Source organism: Mustela nivalis (genome assembly GCF_964662115.1).
Source record: "Mustela nivalis genome assembly, chromosome: 8".
Lineage (NCBI taxonomy): Eukaryota > Metazoa > Chordata > Mammalia > Carnivora > Mustelidae > Mustela > Mustela nivalis.
Genome location: NC_139027.1, coordinates 105,730,440 through 105,755,272, shown reverse-complemented (window position 1 = coordinate 105,755,272; position 24,833 = coordinate 105,730,440). Strand labels below are relative to the sequence as shown.

At 35.3% G+C, this 24,833-nt stretch overlaps 1 protein-coding gene across 7 annotated transcripts in view; it reads left to right on the top strand.

Annotated features, from left to right (window-relative positions):
- MACROD2 (mono-ADP ribosylhydrolase 2) overlaps positions 1 to 24,833 on the top strand; it is a 1,944,634-nt gene that overhangs the window by 450,761 nt on the left and 1,469,040 nt on the right. The window lies entirely within an intron of this gene.

Below are 24,833 nucleotides of genomic sequence, written 5' to 3'. Positions count from 1 at the left end.
ACCATGCCATCGCTTGATCATTTTGTTGTGCATCTCATTTTGGTAACTGCTAATGGCATATCATACATTTACAAACACAACTTTGCTCTGCACTCCTTCACGGTGTATCCAGGAAATATTATGTATTAACAATTAGCATCTCATTTTTTCAAATATTTTATCATAGATAAAATCTTATGTATGACATGGGTAAGTTCAGTATCTGTTAAATTAGAAACTGTAGGAGCTCTCACTTTATGTTCAAGGGTATAACAGACTTTTAATGAAAAAGCCCAAACTCTTCAGAGCTACTCTGCAATTCTTCTATTTTGTATTAACGACTAACTCATGGGCAGTGAACTCAGAAATCTATGAGTAAAAGACCAGATAGGCTGACTTTGATTGGCCAAAGAAGGAGATGCTATCATCAATATCTGTAAGCTACTCAGATATTGAGTACACAGGCAAATCTAAATGAACATTCATGTAGTCTGTATTTGTGAAAGCACTCAACCTGATCCTGGGGTAACTGAGCTTTTAAGTGAGTTGACAAGACTAGAGTTATTGAAAAAAAAAAAGACTAGAGTTATTGGTAGTATTTTAATCTGTAGAAAATGTAAATAGTAGTTGTAAGTAACTATAAATTATATCCCACAAAGAAGGGCATGCTTACTTTCTAAGGCAATAGAATACATCCTGTTTTCTTAACTTCACTCATTTTTAAACCAACTATAAACTATACAGATTTATTTAATATTATTTAAATAAATAATAATATATTCCTTTAAAAGAAATTTAAGTTTAATTAATTAATTAATTAGACAATAATTTTAGAGAGAGTACACACACCTGAGTGGGGGCAGTAAGGGGAAGAGGGAGACAGAGAGAGAGAGAGAGAATTTTGAGCAGCCTCCATGCCCAGCGCAAAGCCCAATGCAGGACTCTCTCTTACTACCTTGAGATCATGACCTAACTCAAAATCAAGAGTTGGTACTTAACAGCTGAGCCACCCAGGCACTCCCAAGTTGATTTATTTTTTTTTTAATTTTTATTTATTTTTCCAAGTTGATTTATTTTTAAAACATAACTTCTTTTAAAGTAATAATACCCATGAACTCATGGGTTCCATCTACTAGCTATATTTTTTTAATACCTAATAATAAATGTAAATCTATTGAAATAAAATAAATGGTCTCCATGTATGATCTAAAATCATCATAGGTCTCAATCTTTGAGAAACAATGCTTAGACAATAATTCACTATGGAGTTTAGGTGAGGAATGATAAGACAAATTTTCAGTGACTCTATTAAATATGTGAATTAAATAATTCTCTTGCTTCCCTAAGATCATAATCAAAATTATGGCTCAGATATATTCTCTGTCAGATAATAGCATATTAATAAGGATGTCTTTGCTGTTAGTAGATATTTTATATAATTAACTTTAAAAAACAGCCTCAAATAATAACCTTTCACGAGTGTTGAAAAGATTTTAGTTTCATTCTTAATCTTTCAATAATAGATCCCAGGAGTGAATAAGGTTACACATTTCACTTTTATAATCATCTTCGCTTAATCTACTGAATTTAGGAATGCATTAGTATGGTGTAGCACATTATTTCTTCAAGGCTGTTTTATAATTTGTTCAGAATGACTGCAGATCCTACTAAAAGCAATTCAGATGCTTCAAAAGGAGCTCATCATTCATGATTAAAGACACATAAGCCCAAAGAAGTATCTTCAGCTAATTTTGAAGAATCATTGAAAGATTGTGGGGAGCAGCCTTCCTAACCAAATTTAGAATTCTGTTTACAGTTAGAGATATCCAAGCTTTTATTCATTCACTCATGAAATCTAGACTGCAGATTGAAGGGAAACATTTAAAAATGTTAACTATTTTGAATGGAAATCTTTCTAAAATGTATTATCCACGTCCATGCCTTCTTAAACAAATAGTGCTGAATATAATGGGTATTTCATTTATGTCTCAGGACCATCATTTATGTGCTGCCATTAGGATACTGTATTACCATCTGGTTCTGTGGTTTTCAGTTTTACTGTCTAGTTTTCTGTCAGCTTTATTTTGCAACTGGTATGTTTGGCTCCCTAATAACCCTTTACTTGAGTCTCCACTTTGCTGCTACCAGTTTTCTATGGCCTCAGTATTAGACAGTGTAGTTTGTTTAATTTCTATGTGTCAAGTAGTTGTAATCAGGAGGAGTTTGTTAAATATACTTTTATAGAATCAGAGGATGAAGAGTTCAGGGAACTTGATCTTCCTACTTCTAATTCAAGATGATGTTCTGAATGCTTTCATTTGTGAGAAGATAGAAGTTTAAGTAAGTGAACTATTCAGTGACCCATTTTGGTTTTTGTTTCTTAGTTTTGGTCCTGAATGATGATAATGTAGTGTATTATCAGCACAGTTTCAGGGCATTTTCATATACCAGACTGAATTTTGTCCAGGCTGTTTGGGTTTGCTTATACTGGTTTCCATTTTGACACTGATGCAGTAGAGTTATTCCATAAATGTTAAGAAAATTTTAAAGACATGCCTTTGAACTTGTGAAGACACAACATTCCCTTTCTTTCCCAACTCTGCTATTTAGACAGAACTTCTGTGACTGTCAGTGAAGTTCTCTATCCATTTTTACTCCTATCCTAGTTGGGTCTGTATATTCATACATATACACCCATGAATCCAGCCACACACACACACAGAGTAATCACATTTTTTATAATTTACACCATTTTCTTAGGGATCTAATGAGGAGATCCAGGAAGATATGTTATTTTATACCAAGAGGACTTTCTAAGATACCTTTTTTGGGGGTACAAGTAGAACATGGTGATCCATCAATGGTGTTCATAGCAAGGTATACAATACATCTCAATGACAAGAGGGGAGAAATCCTGGAATTGCTATTCCTATTTATATCATTTTAAAAGACAGGGATAAAGAAAGGTTTACTAATATTTGATATTCAGAGCTGATATGAAATGCTAAGGTTTCAAATGAAGAGTGAGAATTCCATAATCCAAAGTCATTGACACAAGTCATTTATTAACTTTCTAATTATTGCAACATGTTATGACCGGGAATATACTTAATTATCCCAAACACAGTAACTCAATGTTATAGGACTTAGTGAAAAAGTAAGTGCTTTTCAAAAAGAACACATTGAGAGAGCATTCTGAAAATAGCTATTTGGAAATGCTTTCCTCATTATGCAATCCTGTTATAAGAGATGATATATGTCATATGAGAGTATTAGCATACGTAAAAACCTTAGAAATTAAAAAAAATCAACTCTTTCAAATGTCTTCTAGATAACAAATACGTGGTTAGTGAGAAGGTATTGTTTTTATTTATGTGAAACTACTCAGAAGGCATGTTTTTATATTTTTAAAAATTGAGGTAAAAGTCTATTGAAACTCTTTATTTGAAGATGTTATTTTTTCTTTTTTTCCAGGGTTTTGTTATGAAAGGTTTCAAATACACAGAAAAGTTGAATTTTATAGTGAATTTTATGTTACCCCATGAGATAGAACAGGTGTTAAACTAATTCTCTACAGAAAAAAAATTGAGACTCGGAGTGGTTAGGTAAAAACCCTATGGCCACACAGCTAATTAGGCAAAAAGATAGGGACTTATTTATAACACTGAGTCCAGTGTTCTCAGCTCTACCACACTGCTACTGTACAAAGTTGCAGCCTTGACAAACTGTCCGTTTGAGTGGTTTTCAGTTGTGGATTCTGACTATAAGCATTCGTTAGAGTCCTCATTTCTTCATCAGGCCATTCATCCTTTCATTTATTCTTTTGGTCATCAAATATTTATTAAGCATCTCTTATATGACATGCTTTGTAAATTAGACATGACTTTACTAGAAATAAGAACTAGCCCCTATTTTAAGGCATGATGAATGAATGCATAAGCAAATAAATTGAATTCATTTATCACTTTAGTCATTATTGTTTTAAAATAGTATTTTAATTTTAATATTCTTCTGAGTGAGGAATAGCCATAATTTGGGTTTATATATTTAAGTTTACTTGAGTTATTTAAGTTATATTTTGAGTTAATTTAAGAGAAAAACCAGGGATAAATTTTTGTTTTGCTGTATGTTCTTAAGAATCTTTGAGTTGTTGGCCATTTTACATACTTTATAAGGAACCAGACTAATTAATATAGGTTAATAATAAGAAATATTGCAAGTATTATACTTTAAAGATGATTTAAAGATTATATATGCATACACATGTTTATATATATATATATGTATATATATATATATAGACATATCTATATAGATGTCTAGGTATCCCTTAGAACCTATTTTAAGGTGACTTATCAAAAGAAGAAGGTATCTAACCTAGGAACTCTGATCATGCCAGATAAGACATTTGTAAGGACTATTCTTAATAAAATTTCCTATTTCCTTTTGATGTTTCTAAAATTAAGGCTTTTTTGTATGTTCATTTGAAATGATTACTTAGGGGCTCAAGCAGAGAATTCAATTGATTGGCCTTGCAGTAAAATTACTTTTAAAAATTTATATTATTCAAAGGAAGCCAGGTGATCCAATCTTTTTAGATCATGAGAATGAGAATTCTGATATATAGAGAGCCATACCTTGTTTTATTGTGTTTCACTTTATCGTACTTTGCAGATACGGGGTTTTTTTTTTTTTTTTGTATTTTTTTTTTTTTTTTTTTTTTTTTTTTTTTTACAAAATGAGGGTTTTTGACAGCCCTGCATCAACAAGTCTGTTGGCAATATTTTTCCAACAGCATTTTCTTTCTTGGTGTCTCTGTGTCACATTTTGATAATTCTTGCAATATTTCAAACTTTTTTGTTTTTACAATATTTGTTTTGATGATCTGTGATTAGTGATTAAGACCCCTGTGAGCTCAGATGATGGTTAGCATTTTTTAGCAGAAATGTGTTTTTAAGTTATGCTTACGTACATTTTTTAAGACATAAGCTATCAGCCACTTAGTAGACTACGTGTAATGTATAAATATAACTTAAAGCATTGGCAAACCAAAAAATTTAGTTGAGTAACTTTATTACAATATTCACTTTATTGTAGTCATGTGGAACTGAGCCCACATTATTTCCAAGGTATGCCTGTATACATTTACACAAAAAAGATGACTTCTAAGAAAAGTACATAAACTTGTATATTAATATTCTAAGTAAATTATGTATGTATATATAAACATATTTAAAATGTATTTATATTCAAGCTATATATAAATATTACATATATAACCAGATTTATATATGTTTGTGTGTATTATTTATCTATCTAGGAAATACAATTTTCTTTAAAAAGTTAGTTGCTTGCACAAAAACAGACACATAGATCAATGGAACAGAATAGAAGGCCCAGAAATAGACCCTCAACTCTATGGTCAACTAATCTTTGACAAAGCAGGAAAGAATGTCCAATGGTAAAAAGACAGCCTCTTCAATAAATTGTGTTGGGAAAATTGGACAGCCACATGCAGAAAAATGAAATTCGACCATTTCCTTACACCACACACGAAAATAGACTCAAAATGGATGAAGGACCTCAATGTGAGAAAGGAATCCATCAAAATCCTTGAGGAGATCACAGGCAGCAACCTCTTCGACCTCAGCCGCAGCAACATCTTCCTAGGAACATTGCCAAGGGAAGGGAAGCAAGGGCAAAAGTGAACTATTGGGATTTCATCAAGATCAAAAGCTTTTGCACAGCGAAGGAAACAGTTAACAAAACCAAAAGACAACTGACAGAATGGGAGAAGATAGTTGCAAACGACATATCAGATAAAGGACTAGTGTCCAAAATCTATAAAGAACTTAGCAAACTCAACACCCAAAGAACAAATAATCCAATCAAGAAATGGGCAGAGGACATGAACAGACATTTCTGCAAAGAAGACATCCAGATGGCCAACAGACACATGAAAAAGTGCTCCATATCACTCGGCATCAGGGAAATACAAATTAAAACCACAATGAGATATCACCTCACACCAGTCAGAATGGCTAAAATCAACAAGTCAGGAAATGACAGATGCTGACAAGGATGCGGAGAAAGGTGAACCCTCCTACACTGTTGGTGGGAATGCAACCTGGTGCAACCACTCTGGAAAACTACATGGAGGTTCCTCAAAATGTTGAAAATAGAACTGCCCTATGACCCAGCAATTGCACTACTGGGTATTTACCCTAAAGCTACAAACGTAGTGATCCAAAGGGGCATGTGCACCCGAATGTTTATAGCAGCAATGTCCACAATAGCCAAACTATGGAAGGAATCTAGTTGTCCATCAACAGTGGAATGGATAAATAAATGTGGTATATATACACAATGGAATACTATGCAGCCATCAAAAGAAATGAAATCTTGCCATTTGTGACAACATGGGTGGAACTAGAGCGTATCATGCTTAGCGAAATAAGTCAAGCAGAGAAAGACGACTGTCATATGATCTCCCTGATATGAGGAAGTGGTGATGCAGCATGGGGACTTAAGGGTGTAGGAGAATAATAAATGAACCAAGATGGGATTGGGAGGGAGACAAACCATAAGTGACTCTTAATCTCACAAAACAAACTGAGGGTTGCTGGGGGGAGGGGTGGTTGGGGGATGTGGTGGGGTTATGGACATTGGGGAGGGTATGTGTTTTGGTGAGTGCTGTGAAGTGTGTAAACCTGGCGATTCACAGACCTGTACCCCTGGGGATAAAAATATATTATATGTTTACAAAAAATTTAAAAAAAATTTAAAAAGTAAAACACAAACAAAACAAAACAAAACTAAAATATATCAATGGGACTGAACTAAAAGTCCAGAAATAACATACACAGTTCATTGTTTATCAACAAAGAAACAAATTCTTGGGTTGTGGACATTGGGGAGGGTATGTGCTATGGTGAGCGCTGTGAAGTGTGTAAACCTGGCCATTCACAGACCTGTACCCCTGGGGCTAATAATACCTTATATGTTAATAAAAAAACAAAAATTTTTTTAAAAAGTAAAAAAAAAAAAAAAAAAAGACATGAACAGACATTTCTGCAAAGAAGACACAACAGACACATTAAAAAGTGCTCCACATCACTCAGCATCAGGGAGATACAAATGAAAACCACAGTGAGATACTACCTCACACCTGTCAGAATAGCTAAAATTAACAAGTCAGGAAACAAGTGTTGGTGAGGATGTGGAGAAAGGGGAACCTTCCTACACTGTTGATGGGAATGCAAGCTGGTGCAGCCACTCTGAAAAATAGTTTGGAGGTTCCTCAAAAAGTTTAAAATAGAGCTACCCTATGACCTAGCAATTGTACTACTGGGTATTTACCCTAAAGATACAAATGTAGTGATCTGAAGGGGCATGTGCACCCCAATATTTATAGCAGCAATGTCCACAATAGCCAAACTATATAAAGAACCTAGAAGTTTATCAACAGAAGAATCAACAAAGAAGATGTGGTGTATATATATGTGTGTGTGTGTGTGTGTGTGTGTGTGTGTGTAATGGAATACTATGCAGCCATCAAAAAAACAATTAAATCTTGCCATTTGCAACAACATGGATGCAACGAGAGGGCATTATGCTAAGGGTAATAATTCAGTTGAGGAATTTGAGAAACAAGACAGAGGATCATCAAGAAGGGACAGAAAAATGAATCAAGATGAAACCAGAGAGGGAGACAACTCTTAAGAGACTCTTGGAAACAAACTGAGGTTTGCTAGAGTGGAGGCAGATGGGAAGGATGGGGTGCCTAAGTGATGGATACTGGGGAGGGTATGTGCTATAGTGAGTGCTGTGGATTGTGTAAGACTGATGATTCACAGACCTATACCCCTGAAACAAATAATACATTATATGTTAATTAAAACAAAACAAAATAAAACCTACTTCTTAACTGATCCCAAATTTTGTATATTTTCAGTGAACTCCTTAGAATCTCAAGGCTTACTGTTTGCTTCACTGCAATATAGCTCCTTCTCCTCCTGTGCATTTGAACTCCTGGTCATTTAATTAATGCTACTTGCCATACCCTTCCATCAGCCAAACTCAGTCTAACCTTAATAATCCCCTTTCTGCTTCTCAATTCCTTAGACATGCTGAGCCACTGCAGAAGGATTATTCTGACTTCAACTCTCATTGCCTACAAATCATGTCCACCTCTTCCGTTGTACTTGAGAGACTGATGGCCTCAGTAATGCACTGGCCTGAGCTGACTCAACCCACAGTCAATTCGCAATGATTCCACCACTGAACAGTTGGACAGACACAGCCAGTGACACCAAACTTAATATGTTAAAATGGAGTGGATTAACTAAGTAGGAACAATCTAATAATGGTCTAACCCCCTCATCTTTCTTACTAAGAAATGTTACTTTGTATTAAAACACATATTCAACTTTCTTAGTATTCGTACATGACTCATCTTTGGCAGAATTACAGTAAGGCCAAGAAATAGCTGAAAAAGTGGATCCTTAGATGAGAAAAGGTAATAAATGAAAGTTCCTATATAATCTACAAACTGTTCAGTTGCTCAGGAATCCAAACTAGATAGCACAAGATTGCATAAAATTGGGGAAACACCGTATTTAGTGTTAAAAGAATTTGAAATGATAGAATGTTTTCTTTCCATTTCCAGACTTTAATTCTAATAAACACAACTTCAATAATTTGTTTTTATAAAGCAAAAAGTATTTCTAGTTGATAATTCTTAAAAATAGGAGAATAAACTCCAAAAGAATCTATGATAGATATATTTAGCAGTTGGTTCAACTTAGCTATTTTAAAGTTGTTACTCTTAAATTTTTTTAAAGCATTTTTAAGATATTGGCTTATTTAGTGATATGGCTCTTCTTTTATTCAAATTGATCTTCAAACCAAACTTCTTTGGAGACTCTTACCTTAAAGCTCTGACCTACCTTTCCAGCATTCTCATACCAACTTGCTAGCCCCTCAAAACTTCCAAACACACACCAGCTTCCCTCCTCTACACCCCACCCCCCACACACACAACACCCACTCACTCTCACCCACCCATATAGGCACATATACACAGAGACACCCTAAGTCTCCTGCCAGGCAAAGTTAGCTCACCAGAACTACCAAATAAACACCAAGACCCTTCAGCACTTTACAGATTGGTATGAGCAGTCTTTCTGCTTTCACTTGCCCTTCCCCCCACCCAGGAAAATGTCTATTTAAGGCCCACTTCAAATGTCATTCCCTTTATGACACGTTCTCTGACTACCATGCACAAATACATACTTTCTTCTGAGGGTTCATGGCAATGAAAACAAGCTTTTCTACATTTGCACCATAAAATTGTAATTAACTTTTTCTGAGTCCTACTCCATTCAACTATGAACTTTCCAAGGGCAAGGATTATGATTTATTCATCTCTTTTCACCCAGTGCCCCCATCAATAAAATAGGTTATCTCCCAGTATAGGATTGTGAGGATTAAGAAAATTAACTAAAGCACTTAGCTGCATTTAAAAAAAAAAAGTGTTCAACATACATTAGAAAAAAATTTTTCAGTATTAAAAACGATGCTTATTTTGTAGTATGCATTCTATAAATGCTTAAGAAATGAATAAAACATGAATAAACAAATAATTGTTTTTAAAATTCAATTCAAACAGAGCTAAATAAAAATCAAACAAAAAATATGAATGTGATAATCCTTAACATTACAAAATTAAACACTTCTTAAAAGGATTGAACAGAATGCTATTCCAAATACCAATAAGTTTCTAGATTATTACATACAGAGGAAAATGAAAATATTAAAATAAACGAGAATTATAAAGAACTTTGTTAAATAGAAACTCAAGATTTGTTGAAACTCTCCTTAATGTTAATTAAGATTTCCTGAGTCAGTACTTAAGAAAATGTTTTTAATAACTAAACATAGGCCAATAATTGTCTGTCTTGCAAATTCCAAATCATTTAAATAATGCTAAATATCACAGCAAACAAGAAAATAATAATGCTGATTTTACTTCTTTTATTCCCTGAGTTTTTCCTGAGCAAAAATAATTGATTATTTTGGGGGCACCTGGGTGGCTCAGTCAGTCAAGTATCTGACTCTTGATTTCGGCCCAGGTGGTGATCTCAGGGTTATGAGATCAGGCCCAACATGGGCCTGGGCTCTCAGCCCAGAGTTGGCTTGAGATTCTCTCTCCTTCTCCCTTTGTCCCTCCCACTCCTGATCTCTCTCTCTCTCCCTCTCTCTCAAACAAGTAAATAAATCTTTAAAAAATAGTTTATTATTTTGAAAGCCTTAACATCCATTTTGTACATATTTTCAAGATTATGCTAATAAATTAATCATCTTTAGAGAAGGTTTTTCATGTTTTCCCCTCATTAATGTTTCTCCTAAGGTAGACTCTTGTTTTCGACAACTATATGGGAATCTCAGAAGGTATTCCCGAGGTCAGTGGTACTATCATTTATGGTTTATTTAATGTTCTTACACTTGAATTCATGAAGTAATGAAACAAAAATTAGTAAAATTACCATGTAATTTTTTCTGCTCTTGGAATACTGTGCCATATGTCAGGATAAAAGTGTCACCAATTAATAAAGGCACCAAAGATCTTACTTAGAAGGATAATTCCAAATGTCACTAATGCCCCAGAAACCCTCCAAAATAACTGAAACCCATTAAACCTCACTTATAAGGCATAACACAAATATTTAAACAAGAAAAAAACTATTGAGACTGTCATTCAGTATGTCAAAAACCATTCAGCTCTATGAAATAATTCCTTAAAATTTTGAGCTTAATATTTATAATTCTCATAGATTAAAAACCTACAGTAAAAAATGAAAATCAGTAAAATTATGTGCCACTTTTTCTTTTTTGAAGGGGAAAATTTTGAAGCCAAGCAACTAACTTTTTTTTAATTTTTAATTTTTTATAAACATATAATATATTTTTATCCCCATGGGTACAGGTCTGTGAATCGCTAGAATGATATTTGCGGTGGATTTTTCATAAATGGCTTTGATAATATTGAGGTATGTGCCCTCTATCCCTACACTTTGAAGAATTTTGATCAGGAAGGGATGCTGTACTTGTCAAATGCTTTTTCAGCATCTATTGAGAGTATCATATGGTTCTTGTTTTTTCTTTTATTGATGTGTTGTATCACATTGATTGATTTGTGAATGTTGAACCAACCTTGCAGCCCTGGAATAAATCCCACTTGGTCGTGGTGAATAATCCTTTTAATGTACTGTTGAATCTTATTGGCTAGTATTTTGGTGAGAATTTTCGCATCTGTGTTCATCAAGGATATTGGTCTATAGCTCTCTTTTTTGATGGGATCCTTGTCTGGTTTTGGGAGAAGGTGATGCTGGCCTCATAAAATGAGTTTGGAAGTTTTCCTTTCATTTCTCTTTTTTGAAACAGTTTCAGGAGAATAGGAATTAGTTCTTCTTTAAATGTTTGATAGAATTCCCCCGGGAAGCCATCTGGCCCTGGGATTTTGTTTGGAGATTTTTGATGACTGTTTCAATCTCCTTACTGGTTATGGGTCTATTCAGGCTTTCTGTTTCTTCCTGGTTGAGTTGTGGTAGTTTATATGTTTCTAGGAATGCATCTATTTCTTCCAGATTGTCAAATTTGTTGGCGTAGAGTTGCTCATAGTATGTTCTTATAATAGTTTGTATTTCTTTGGTGTTAGTTGTGATCTCTCCTCTTTCATTCATGATTTTATTTATTTGGGTCGTTTCTCTTTTCTTTTTGATAAGTCTGGCCATGGGTTTATCAATCTTATTAATTCTTTCAAAGAACCAGCTCCTAGTTTTATTGATTTGTTCTACTGTTTTGTTTTTTGGTTTTTTTGTTGTTGTTGTTTGTTTGTTTCTATTTCATTGACTTCTGCTCTGATCTTTATGATTTCTCTTCTCCTGCTGGGTTTAGGGGTTCTTTCTTATTCTTTCTCCAGCTCCTTTAGGTGTAGGGTTAGGTTATGTACCTGAGACCTTTCTTGTTTCTTGAGAAATGCTTGTACCACTATATATTTTCCTCTCAGGACTGCCTTTGTTGTGTCCCACAGATTTTGAACCATTGTGTTTTCATTATCATTTATTTCCAAGATTTTTTTCAATTTTTCTTTAATTTCCTGGTTGACCCATTCATTCTTTAGAAGGATGCTGTTTAGTCTCCATGTATTTGGGTTCTTTCCAAACTTCCTCTTGTGGTTGAGTTCTAGCTTCAGAGCATTGTGGTCTGGAAATATGCAGGGAATGATCCCAATCGTTTGATACCGGTTGAGACCTGATTTAGGACCGAGGATGTGATCTATTCTGGAGAGTGTTCCATGTGCACTAGAGAAAAATGTGTATTCTGTTGCTTTGGGATGAAATGTTCTAAATATATCTGTGATGTTCATCTGGTCCAGTGTGTCATTTAAGGTCTTTATTTCCTTGTTGATTTTTTGCTTGGATGATCTGTCCATTTCAGTGAGGGGAATGTTAAAGTCTCCTACTATTATTGTATTATTGTTGAGGTGTTTCTTTGATTTTGTTATTAATTGGTTTATATAGTTGGCTGCTCCCATGTTGGGGGCATAGATATTTAGATCATTCTGTTGGACAGATCCTTTGAGTATGACATAGTGTCCTTCTTCATCTCTTATTATAGTCTGTGGCTTAAAATCTACTTGATCTGATATAAGGATTGCCACTCCTGCTTTCTTCTGATGTCCATTAGCATGGCAAATACTTTTCCACCCCCTCACTTTAAATCTGGACGTGTCTTCGCGTTTAAAATGAGTTTCTTGTAGGCAACATATAGATTGTTTTGTTTTTTTTTTTTATCCATTCTGATACCCTGTGTCTTTTGATAGGGGCATTTAGCCCATTCACATTCAGGGTAACTGTTGAGAGATATGAATTTAGTGCCTTTGTATTGCCTGTAAGGTGACTGTTACTGTGTATTGTCTCTGTTCCTTTCTGATCTACCACTTGTAGGCTCTCTCTTTGCTTAGAGGACCCCTTTCAATATTTCCTGTAGGGCTGGTTTTGTGTTTGTAAACTCTTTCAGTTTTTGTTTGTCCTGGAATCTTTTAAACTCTCCTTCTATTTTCAATGATAGCCTAGCTGGATATAGTATTCTTGGCTGCATGTTTTTCTCGTTTAGTGCTCTGAATATATCATGCCAGCTCTTTCTGGCCTGCCAGGTCTCTGTGGATAAGTCAGCTGCCAATCTAATATTTTTACCATTGTATGTTACAGACTTCTTTTCCCGGGCTGCTTTCAGGATTTTCTGTTTGTCATTAAGACTTGTAAATTTTACTATTAGGTGACCGGGTGTGGACCTATTCTTATTGATTTTGAGGGGCGTTCTCTGCACCTCCTGAATTTTGATGCTTGTTCCCTTTGCCATATTGGGGAAATTCTCTCCAATAATTCTCTCCAGTATACCTTCCACTCCCCTCTCTCTTTCTTCTTCTGGAATCCCAATTATTCTAATGTTGTTTCGTCTTATGGTGTCACTTATCTCTTGAATTCTCCCCTGATCCAGTAACTGTTTGTCCCTCTTTTGCTCAGCTTCTTTATTCTCTGTCATTTGTTCTTCTATATCGCTAATTCTTTCTTCTGCCTCATTTATCCTAGCATTGAAAGCCTCCATTTTTGATTGCACCTCATTAATAGCTTTTTTTATTTCAACTTGGTTAGATTTTAGTTCTTTTATTTCTCCATAAAGGGCTATTATATCTCCTGAGAACGTTTCTCTAATATCTTCCATGCCTTTTTTGAGCCCGGCTAGAACCTTGAGAATCATCATTCTGAACTCTAGATCTGACATATTACCAATGTCTGTATTGATTAGGTCCCTAGCCTTTGCTACTGCCTCTTGTTCTTTTTTTTTTTTTTTTTTTTTTTGTGAATTTTTCTGACTTGTCATTTTATCCAGATAAGAGTATATGAAGGAGCAAGTAAAATACTAACAGGGTGGCAACAACCGCAGGATAATATGCTTTAACTAAATCAGAAGAGATTCCAAATCATGAGTGGGGAGAAAGCAGATAAAAAGAGGTTCAGAAAGAAAAAAAAAAAAAAAAGAAAGAAAAGAAAAGAAAGAATTAAAAAAAAGAAAATGAATAAAGAAAAAGTATAAAAAAGAAAAACATACATATATATTAGATAAACTAGTTAAAAAACATTAAAAAAGAAAAGCATAAAAGTTAAAAAAATTTTAGCAGAAGAAGAGAAAAAAAAATTGAAAAAGAAAAAAATTAAATTAACTGCAACACTACAGAATCATGGGGAGAAAGCCATGAGTTCCGTGCTTTGCTTTCTCCTCCTCTGGAATTCTGCTGCTCTCCTTGGTATTGAAACCGCACTCCTTGGTAGGTGAACTTGGTCTTGGCTGGATTTCTTGTTGATTTTCTGGGGGTGGGGCCTGTTGTAGTAATTCTCAAGTGTCTTTGCCCCAGGCGGAATTGCGCTGCCCTTACCAGGGTCCGGGCTGAGTAATCTGCTCGGGTTTGCTTTCTGGAGCTTTTGTTCCCTGAGCGCTTTCCGTAGAGTTCTGGAGGACGGAAATGAAAATGGCGGCCTCCTGGTCTCTGGCCCCGAGGAGCCGAGAGCCCGGGGCCCCACTCCTCAGTGCGCCCTCAGAGAACAGCGCTCAGTAACTCCCATCTGCCTGACCTCCGGCCCTGCTCCGAGCTCACCAAAGCTGCGACCAGTTCAAGGTAACCCCGAGCTGGAAGCTCACTCTCGGCTCTGTCTCTGTAGCCGGCTTCCCCGTTCTAATACCTGTAAGCTCTGTGACTCTCAGACACCCCCCATCCTTCTGTGACCCTGTGGGACCTGAGGCCATGCTGACGCCGCGCGTGGGCTTCACCCCAGTTTAGCGTCTGGAGCAATGTCCCTCAGCGGAACAGACTTTTAAAAGTCCCGATTTTGTGCGCGGTTGCTCCGCCGCTTGCCAGGAGCCGGTCCCTCCCTCCGAGGTCTAACTTCCTGTCGCTTTGGATTCACTTCTCCGCCAGTCCTACCTTTCAGAAAGTGGTTGATTTTCTGTTTCTAGAATTGCTGTTCTTCTTCTCTTTGATATGCCATTGGATTTGTAGGTGTTTGAAATCTTTAGATAAGCTCTCTAGCTGAACTCGTCTCAGCCTGCTACTTCTCCGCCATCTTGACTCCTCCTTCTGCCCATTTCTTGATTGGATTATTTGTTCTTTGAGTGTTGAGTTTGATAACTTATTATGGATACTAGTCCTTTATCTGATCTGTCATTTGCAAATGTAAGAAGTAAGTTTTGATATCTCTGTACACTGAGAGCAGTGAGTTCTATTAAAAAAATACTAAGTGATTGCTGAGATGATTTTTGCAAATTCTGTAGCCAGCACAACACATTGAGTAAAAGTAAACTACTAGTAAATTTTGAAAAATTTTTTTAAGTTTTTTTATTTATTTGTCAGTGAGAGAAAGAGTTAGAGAGAGAGAGCAGACACAAGGAGGCAGAGTGTGGCAGAGGTAGCGAGAGAAGCAGGCTCCCAGCTGAGCAAGGAGCCTGATGTGGGGCTCGATTTCAGGGCCCTGGGATCATGACCTGAGCAGAAGGCAGTGGCTTAACCAACTGAGCCACCCAGGCATCCCTAAATTTTGAAATTTTAAACTTAAAATATAAGAATTTATACAGGAAATGCTAGGTTCTTAATATTTACATTATTCAGAACTGTAAGAATAGTTCTGTGTCCAAGAGTTTGCTTCTTTGCTTCTTTCTTACAAATTTGTATAAGTTTACTCTTTCCAGGTTTGTTTTTTTTTTTAATGAAAAGTTTACAGAATGCTTTACAGTTTCTCCCTTTGCTTCAGCATTGACTCCATAATCTGGCACCATTGTCATTAATGCTAAATATATTTATTTGAATTTTCTCTGTTGGAGGTTTAACATCTAATTTAAAAATTGAATTATTAGGATTTTAATTTAGAGCAACATTTAATATTTGTTATTGAAGCTTCAGACTAGACCAGTATAATAAGATATGGAGGTGAGTGTTTTCTTGTTGCTCTGGGATTGAAAACTAAGACCTCAAACTAAAGGCAAAAAGGCATTAGGTGCCGTGCATTCTAAAGAGAGTTTCTAACAGTTGGTGCTCAAAGACTTACTCCATTTAACTATAAAAATTTCCTGTAACAGGCCCTGCTCTCTTCTGCTATCAAGTACCTTTATGACTGCAGTCACAGGTTGTGTTCCTAGGGAAGCAGACTTTGAGATAGAGATTAGCATGCAATATATTTATAAGGGAGCATTCTTGGGATTGAAAAAAAAAATCTGTGAAAGAATGAGGAAGGAAACAAAACCAAGATGGGGTTGGGGGGTTGGAATTGAGCTGTGTTGCTGTCTTAACAAAGGTGAGTTAAACATCTGGGAAGCTGAGATGGCCATTCATAGTTGTCTTGAGTTGGAGCAAGGGCTGTGCCTTTCTGTCTCTGTATGCATCAATCATTGGGCAGGGGACAAGGCTTTTATATGCCCAAGTTATGGGATATAAGCTGCCCAGGAAGAGGGCATGGCTTGAAGTGAAGCAGCTCTATTAGCTTATATAATCCCTGGAGAGAGGCCATCAGCTAAGGACTAGATGATCTCCTTTGAATTTGTGTTTGCCTGAAGATAGCATTTTGATTCTCTCTGGCTGCTTTCAAGAGTTTTTTCTTTACCTGTAGTTTTATGAATTTAATTATGATCTGTCTTCGAATGTATTTCTTTGGGTTTATCTTATTTGGGGTTCGCTTCATGAATCCATTGGTTTATCTTTCACCAAATTTCTGAAATTCTCTGCTATTCTTTTTTCAGATACTCCTTTGACCCTACTCTTCTTTAACCTCAATTAATAGGGTCTTTTGTTTTTGTCCTTTGGATCCCTGAGCCTCTGTTTATTTTAGGGGACTCTGGATCCTATTTAAATCTTTTATTTTGTTAGGCCTTGGCTCTGTTTAGGTCTAGCTTACAGGTCCTGGTCCATGTTAGTGGGCTCTAGTCCCAAGGGCATTGGAATTTTCAGGGGCTTTGTGGTGTTATTTTTTTGCCTTGGTGTAATTGGAGTGAGTGGTGCTCCCAGTGGGGAAAAAAATGTACTTCCTAAGCCAGAGCTTTTTGTGGTAGATGTCAATGCCTGTGGGGGATGGAAAGCCCTTCCTGGCCTAGGTGCTTGTGGTGGGATCCTCTTTGCTGGTGTCTGCCATTGACCCCCAACCACCCAATGTCTCTTGGTCTTGGCAGGCAGTCTCACTTAGACCCCATGGGAGTCTTCCTAGCAGAGTACTTATTGAGGCAGGATCCCCCTTGCTGATGCTGTCCTGTATTTTTCCACGTAGGGGAGAAGTCTTAGGTTCCCAGGAGAGGGAGAACACTTTTATTGAAGGCTTAATGTTAGCAGTACTCCTTTTGATCCAGAGATGAAAAGAGCCTACCTACACAATCTTGTGTTGCTAGGTTGGATGTCAAGAAACCCAGGGCCTTCTTCCTGCCCTGGGATCTCTCACCAATTCCCTTCCCCACCTTGAGCCTTCTGAGTTCTTCTTTGGTTGCCTCTTTCATTATTTCCAGCATTTTTAGTTGTACTTGGCAAGGTAGTGGGGAGGAAAAATAGAACAAGAGAAAAATCTGTGTGATCTTGCCTGGACTAGAAGTCTGAGAGGGCAAACTTTTGGAAAATATAATATCCAAAGAACCATCAACCCATAAAGCAATATTTTTTCTTAAATGATCTTTAATACCATGATTGTAATATTTAGATATTAAGTACATGACTTATGTTAAAAATATTGGATAAATATTAAAATATTTATAACGTGTAGATTATTTAATTTAATGTGTCTACTTTACTCAGCTAGTTATTCCCAAAACACACATCCCAGACATAATATCTGCTTAGCAAATGGTTTTTAAACAATTAAATTATAATTTGTATTTTTATAAACTATAAATCAAGGCACAGAGGTTTAGATGGCTTGCCCAAAATAATATAACTAATTACTGGTGAGATTAGGGGTTAATATTAAGTTTTTTTCCCCCTTCCGGTAGACAGCAAATTCATTGCATCTGGGATACTAAATACAAATTCTTTTATTAACTGTTGCAGCTTCTATTTTATTTCTGATATTTGGATACCTCAGAGTGATATTAGGAAAGAAACTATTTTTAGTAAGTATTATTTCATTATCCTGTGAGATTTGTTAAATAAAAATAATTTTTAAAAAGCCTTTGTAATCAGTAATCAGCATTTCACCAATGATAATACTTTTGTCTGAGATTAGTATCAGTGCTTTTCATTGCATCAGAATAAAACTAATCTCTGTTATAGAGTCAACAGCTGGCCTTATGGAGCTGTAATAACAAAAATAATTGGTATTTTTTTATAGTCACAGAATGCAAATTATAATTTGTCTCCTGCATACAGAAAAAAGGAGTCTTTTTTCATAAAATGATTAGACTTGGTATTGATAAAGTTATATTTTCCATGTTTCAGAGGCAATTTTTTTAATGGTTGTAGTTTACATAAACATAATAATATATGCATTATATCCTTGAACAATTTAAAATTTCATTGATGGGAAGTATAATTTGAAATAAAATTATTAGGCTTATGTAATTTAGGAAGGGGAAAAATCATTGTTTTTTACTTATTACTTCAAGTTGTCAAAATATTATTTATTTGATAATCCTAAATTTGAGAGTAAAGAATGCTAATGATAGAAAATTTAGGACAAAGGAAAGCATATCTTTATTTTCATTTTGTGTTTTTCACAATAGGCATATACAATCTTAGATTAGCTAATTTGCATTTACCTGGTAAAAGCTGAACTTTAATGTACTATTATTACTTTGATAAATTCAACTTAATTCAAGTCAAAAGCCTTGTTAATTAAGAACTATACACCCTCATTGGTAGCAGTGGATATATAATTGCTCATGTTGCCTAAAATCATACTGAGAATTTTCATCTTTTTAAAAGTCAATTTTTAACATTACTGGAATATTAAGTATAATGTTTCAAAAGAGTTTTCCCATATAGACAATTTCAAATTTTATGAGATCTAAATTGCTGATTATTTTAATAGTGTTTGTAAATGACATTCGAAAGTATAATTAAAGAAACTTAAATTTTTATAATTTTAAGTTGTATGATGGATATAAATGCTATCCAATTTTGGTCACTAGCTTGATTTAAAAACTAGTAATACTACCATTGTTGTTATTTGAATACATCATTTATCATGGGCATTGGCTAGGCTTCTATTTTGAAATAGTTTGGAAGAAATAATTCCTTAAGAGATAGTCTGGCATACTGTAAGGATAATTGGTTAAATGTTGAATGAAAGGGCTCACACTTTGGTTTGAATACTTACTTAGCCCATGACTTGGGGAAAGCAATTTAGTGTCATTCATGATAGCTTTAGTTTCCTCATTTGTTAGAGGAAAAGTAAAAGTCTCCACTTAACATTCCACTTAACATTGACTATTTGGAGTATGACAGATACCATACAGATCAACTCTCAAACATCGCCTACTAAATAAGAGATGCTCAGAAAATTGTCATCATGGTTTACTTGTATGTTCTTTTATTTGTTTGTGATGATGGGTGTATTTTTTCCTTAATAAGCTTTCTAAAGTATGTGTCAGCTTGTCCACTGCCTTGGTGATTCAGAGCATGACTTCGAAATGAGTCATAGTAGAGGTCATTTTAAATTTTCATAAGTTGGCCATGTCATGAGACCAAATTTGGTGCAAATAGATAAGGACTGCTTGATGATCCAAGTATTGTGTTAGGATGGAAAGCCACATCAGCTTCTCTGTGAGACAACACATTTTAGTTGTATAACAAGACTTTAATGAACTGGAAGAAGAATGTTGCTTTAAAGTGATGTATTTAGATTGGAGGAAGAAAAAAATGGAAACATATGTTCTACTGAATTTTCTTTAACACTGCTAGAGAAAGTCTTCATATGCTACATTAGTCTAAAAAAGAAAAGAAATAGTTTTACTTAGCCTTGAAATCCATATTGAGCTGAAGCATTCTCACATCTCTTTGTGGTTTTTTTTGATAAATTTTCCTTCCATATCTTTCTAATAAGTTAGTATCTTCTGAATTTTTGTATCTTTAAGCTTCTGAAGTATACTTTGAATTTGCAAGGAATTTAATTAGAAAGTAGTGGAAACTTTCTTTCTCTAATCTTTTCTAGGCAAGTTTTTAGTCTGCTTTGAAGTCCAAGACCTGTCATGGTTTGTATCTAGTAAACATGAAAAGAAAGTGGTTAAAGACGCTCACCATCAGTTGAGATGGCTTTATTATTTTTACATTAAAAACAGACCATTTTAAAATTTATATATTTGAAATCATAAACTCAGATCCTTTCAGGTATAGTGAGAACTTTTCACTGATGTATTTTACATTTAAATTAGAGGCAGTTCAGTGAACTTCATGTACTTGTCAAAACATTTTGATCAATTTACCAGTAAATAAGACATCTATTTGATGTATGATTTATACTGATGTTTTATGTACCCAGCTTATACTTATGAATGTTAAACTTTTGCTAATTTTGACTTATTTTAATACACATATTTTAATTATTTTGTTAAACTCTTAAATTTAAAAAATGTTTATGCTCTTTTATGCACAAATACTTTGGAGGATGTGTTTTATAGGAAAAGTATGAATATATAGGAATACACAAACACTCACACACACACACACACACACACACACACACAAGGATTTTTACTAGATCATTGTCTATAATTGTAAGAATGGTGACAATCTAAGTGCCCACATATAATAGGAGTGGTTTCACTCAAACTTTAGAAGAGTATAATATGTCATATATTTTTTAGGCTAAATCAATTGACGTATTGGTAAATAAGAAAATTATGTTACATGGTATTTCTTTATAGTAGAATCCATTGTTTTTTAAATAGCAATCCTAGGAAGATTCAATTATGTGTATATATTTATATGAGCATGGAAGAATAGTAGATAAAACCAGTTGGATTCAAAAAAATACTTGATTCACATGTTCAAATGAATATATATTATTTTATATATTTATGTTCATATTTTTATATATTTATAAATTTTATATTTTTTTAATTAATAAGGATAACAGTCTACCATATTCATTATTACACAAATAAATATAAGTATAGGGGGAATCCTCAAAAGAGTTATAAATTAAGAGAGTTAGTTTGTGAAGGGATGTGATGAGATTTAGGAGAGCCACCAGTTGTGACCAGTCTGGGTATACCATATCTGTTAAATCAAGGTCCCTATAGGAATGTTGGCACAATCAAATTAGGAAACTTCAAGGATGGGTTATTTATAAAGGGAATAAGTACAAGGGTTAGAGCCAGAAATGGTGTAAGAGAAACTCAAGGGATTGTTCAGGAACCAGTGCTTACCAACAGCACAACTATTACCACTCTGATTTCAAGGAAATGAATGTTAGGAGACCAGTCAGCCCAAAAGGAGAGAAAGTCATCTTATAAACTAAATGACTTTGATTAGAGGAGTGACCTTTATGCAAGGGACATAGTTCAAGGTAAGCTTATAGGGAGTGAACCAGGGAAATAAAAACTTTGAACTGATTTTTATTTCTCCCACTAGCTCCTGCCATGGCTCCCCATTAACTGAACCCAGCCAGAGCCAGAGGTTAAGAGGACCCATTGATGCCCTCTATATTGATCACTTTTGGCAGAGAACAGGGTGTAGTATAAAGAATGGGTCTTGTGCAGTAAACAGAAGCTATCTGCTATAAATATCCAACATTATTTTTGAACCATATAATTAATATAACCCAGAAAGGAAAAATCTCTTATAATATACAAAATATTGACACTCATTTTTTTATGGGTTTATAGAACTATTCTTTCTTTTTTTTTTTTTTAAAGATTTTATTTATTTATTTGTCAGACAGAGATCACAAGTAGGCAGAGAGGCAGGCAGAGAGAGAGTGGGGGGGAAGCAGGCTCCCTGCAGAGCAGAAAGCCTGATGTGGGGCTCAATCCCAGCACCCTGAGATCATGACCTGAGCTGAAGGCAGAGGCTTTAACCCACTGAGCCACCAAGGCATCCCAGTATAAAATTATTCCTTAATTGGCCTAAGCCCAAAGACAGAATTTTTAAAAAAAGAAAGAATTTGAGGGGCACCTGGATAATAAGCACCCAACTTCTGATTTCGGCTCAGGTTGTGATCTCTGGGGCGTGGGATCAAGCCCCATGCGGGGCTCTGCACTCAGCCTACAGTCTGCTGGTTGGTCTCTCTCTCCCTCTGCTTCTGCTCTTCCTCCCCTTGCTCACTCACTTGCTCTCTCTCTGGAATAAAGTTAAAAAAAAAAAAAAAGAATTTGAAGATGGCATTGTTCCTCACTCTCCTCTGTGCCTAAGTCCTAGTTCTTGCCAAAACTCTGATGAGGGTATAGCACAGGACATTTCAGAGTAAGGGCAGAGATCTGTAGTTCTCTAAGATGAATATGGCTTTGGCTCCCGGAAAGCGTAGATTGGTCTGAATGCTTTTAATAGTGGGTTAAAAAAAAAAAAAAAGATTTTATTTATTTATTTGAAAGAGAGAACATAAGTGGTGGTTGTGGGGGAGAAGGTGGAAAGGGAGAAGCAGCCTCCCTGCTGAGCAGGGAGCCCTATGAGGGGCTCAGTCCCAGGACCCAAGGATCACGACCCGATCTGAAGACAGATGGTTAACCAACTGAGCCACTCAGATGCCCCAGGGTTTTTGTTTGTTTGTTTTGTTTTTAACTTCCAATGTGACTACCAGAGGTAGCACTGCAATCAAGGTCATGGATCAGGAGCTGATGTTTATAGGGTTTCAGCAAGTGCCAGGTGCTGTGGAGTGGTTTACTTAGTTATCATTCCCATTGTGCTCAGCAAACCTGTATCATGACCATTTTACCAAATTACTGATTAGAAATGGACATTCCAAATGGTTAGTTTATTAGCTGGAGTTTCAATAACTTTCTCAAAGACGATGATAGAGTCTGGAATTGGACCTTGATCTGTTTGGCTTTCTCCTGACACAGCCCCACTTGCTGTTAAACTGTGAAGGAGCCATTACCTATTATTGTAGCTCTCCCAGCTGTCCCACAAATACAGTTTTCCCTTTCCCCTCTCCTATTCCCCTGTCTTCCAGTTACTCCCTTAGTTATTTATTTAGCACATATTTATTCAGTACCTACTCTGTGCTAAGAATTGTGCATAGTGCTGTTGATACCAACAAATACAGCTGTGAAGTAGTCTTCTCCAGGTAGCAATCCTATGCATTTTCCTTAACCCCAAATCCTTTATCTCTGAGGTTCTTTGTCTCAATCTTCCCATCCATTCACTATGACTGAGAATTTTTCTTTTGTCTTATTTATTTAAAGTGTAATAAAAATAACCCTTTAAAAAAAATCTCAATGCTGTTTCATTATAGGAGAGAAATAAAGATTCCATAATATTAAGAGAAATATGAAACAAGGCAACCATGTAAAGGAGTTTTCTTCACAAAGACTGTCTAGCTTTATTAAAACATATTAGTGTTCCCAAGAAGTGTGTAAGTGAGGATGCAAGTTCAGGCTTATGTTTTAATCAGGCTAAAAGTGTATCATATTCCCTTAAATAAGAACATCTTGTATTTTTCAAATTGAAATTGGTTTGTGTTCAAAACCTTTCTTATCAAAGACAAGTTAAAACTGCTGTTCAAGTGTCTTGTATCATTATAACCACAAAGCTAATACACATTTGAACTCATTTTTTCCCTATTTAGACATGCTTGTTCACTCTTTGGAAAGTCCAGATTGGGTTACTTAAGTAATCATATTTTTGTGACTGAGCCAGTGTTATCATCATCAAAATTACAACTGATTCGGAATATAGTGTCGAGAAAGATGACTGGTACATAAAAGCATGTGCTGATTCCTCTCATTTTGCATTAGTTACATTACATTAGGGAGCTGTAGGAACTGCCAATGCTTTAGTTCACCCTTTTATAATTCAATTAGGTGGTCTTCAGTAGCATAACATTTACTAGACTCCAGCATATTATGTTTTGTTATCATTTTTGGATGTGATTTATGAGGAGGAAAAAATGTATATATATATATATATATATATATATATATATATATATATATATATATACACACACACACACACACACACACACACACACACACATACAGGTATCCCCTGCTTTTCAAAAGTTCTTATTATACCACCTAACTTGTACAGAACACCTTCGTTGGTACTTATTTTCTCTAACTGAAAAAAAACTGAAGAGGATTTTTGCTTTTATCAAAGAAGTGAAAAGAGCATTCAGTATTTTTTTGCAGTGAGCCAGTACAGAGGTACCGTGCCTCCTGAGCAGTGAGTGGCCCCACTAGGCTCCCTTCCCTGAGAACTAGGCTTAGCATCTCAGCATCAAACTATCATAGCTTTGAACCTATGAACATCTCTGCCTTATTGCAGATTATTTTGTGTATCCATTAGCAAGATATGTCCTAAGGTATCAGAAAAGCCCAAAAGAGGTCATTTTTTGGGTCTGGGAATGCTAAAAACATTTTCCATGTAAATTAAAGATGATTACTTTTTTGCTTTATGCCATTTTAGTTTACAAAAAGTTTCATAGGAATGCTTTCTTTTTTTTTTGGTCAGGTAGTAGAGAACACATTTCTGTGTGTGTGTGTGTGTTTCTAGTTTGGTTGGCAATACTGTATGATAGGTTCCTCTCCTGGGTCTGATCCTAGGCAAGCCACCTGACATCATTGATCCTCTTTAACTTCTGGCTTTTGTAAAATGAAGGAGTTGG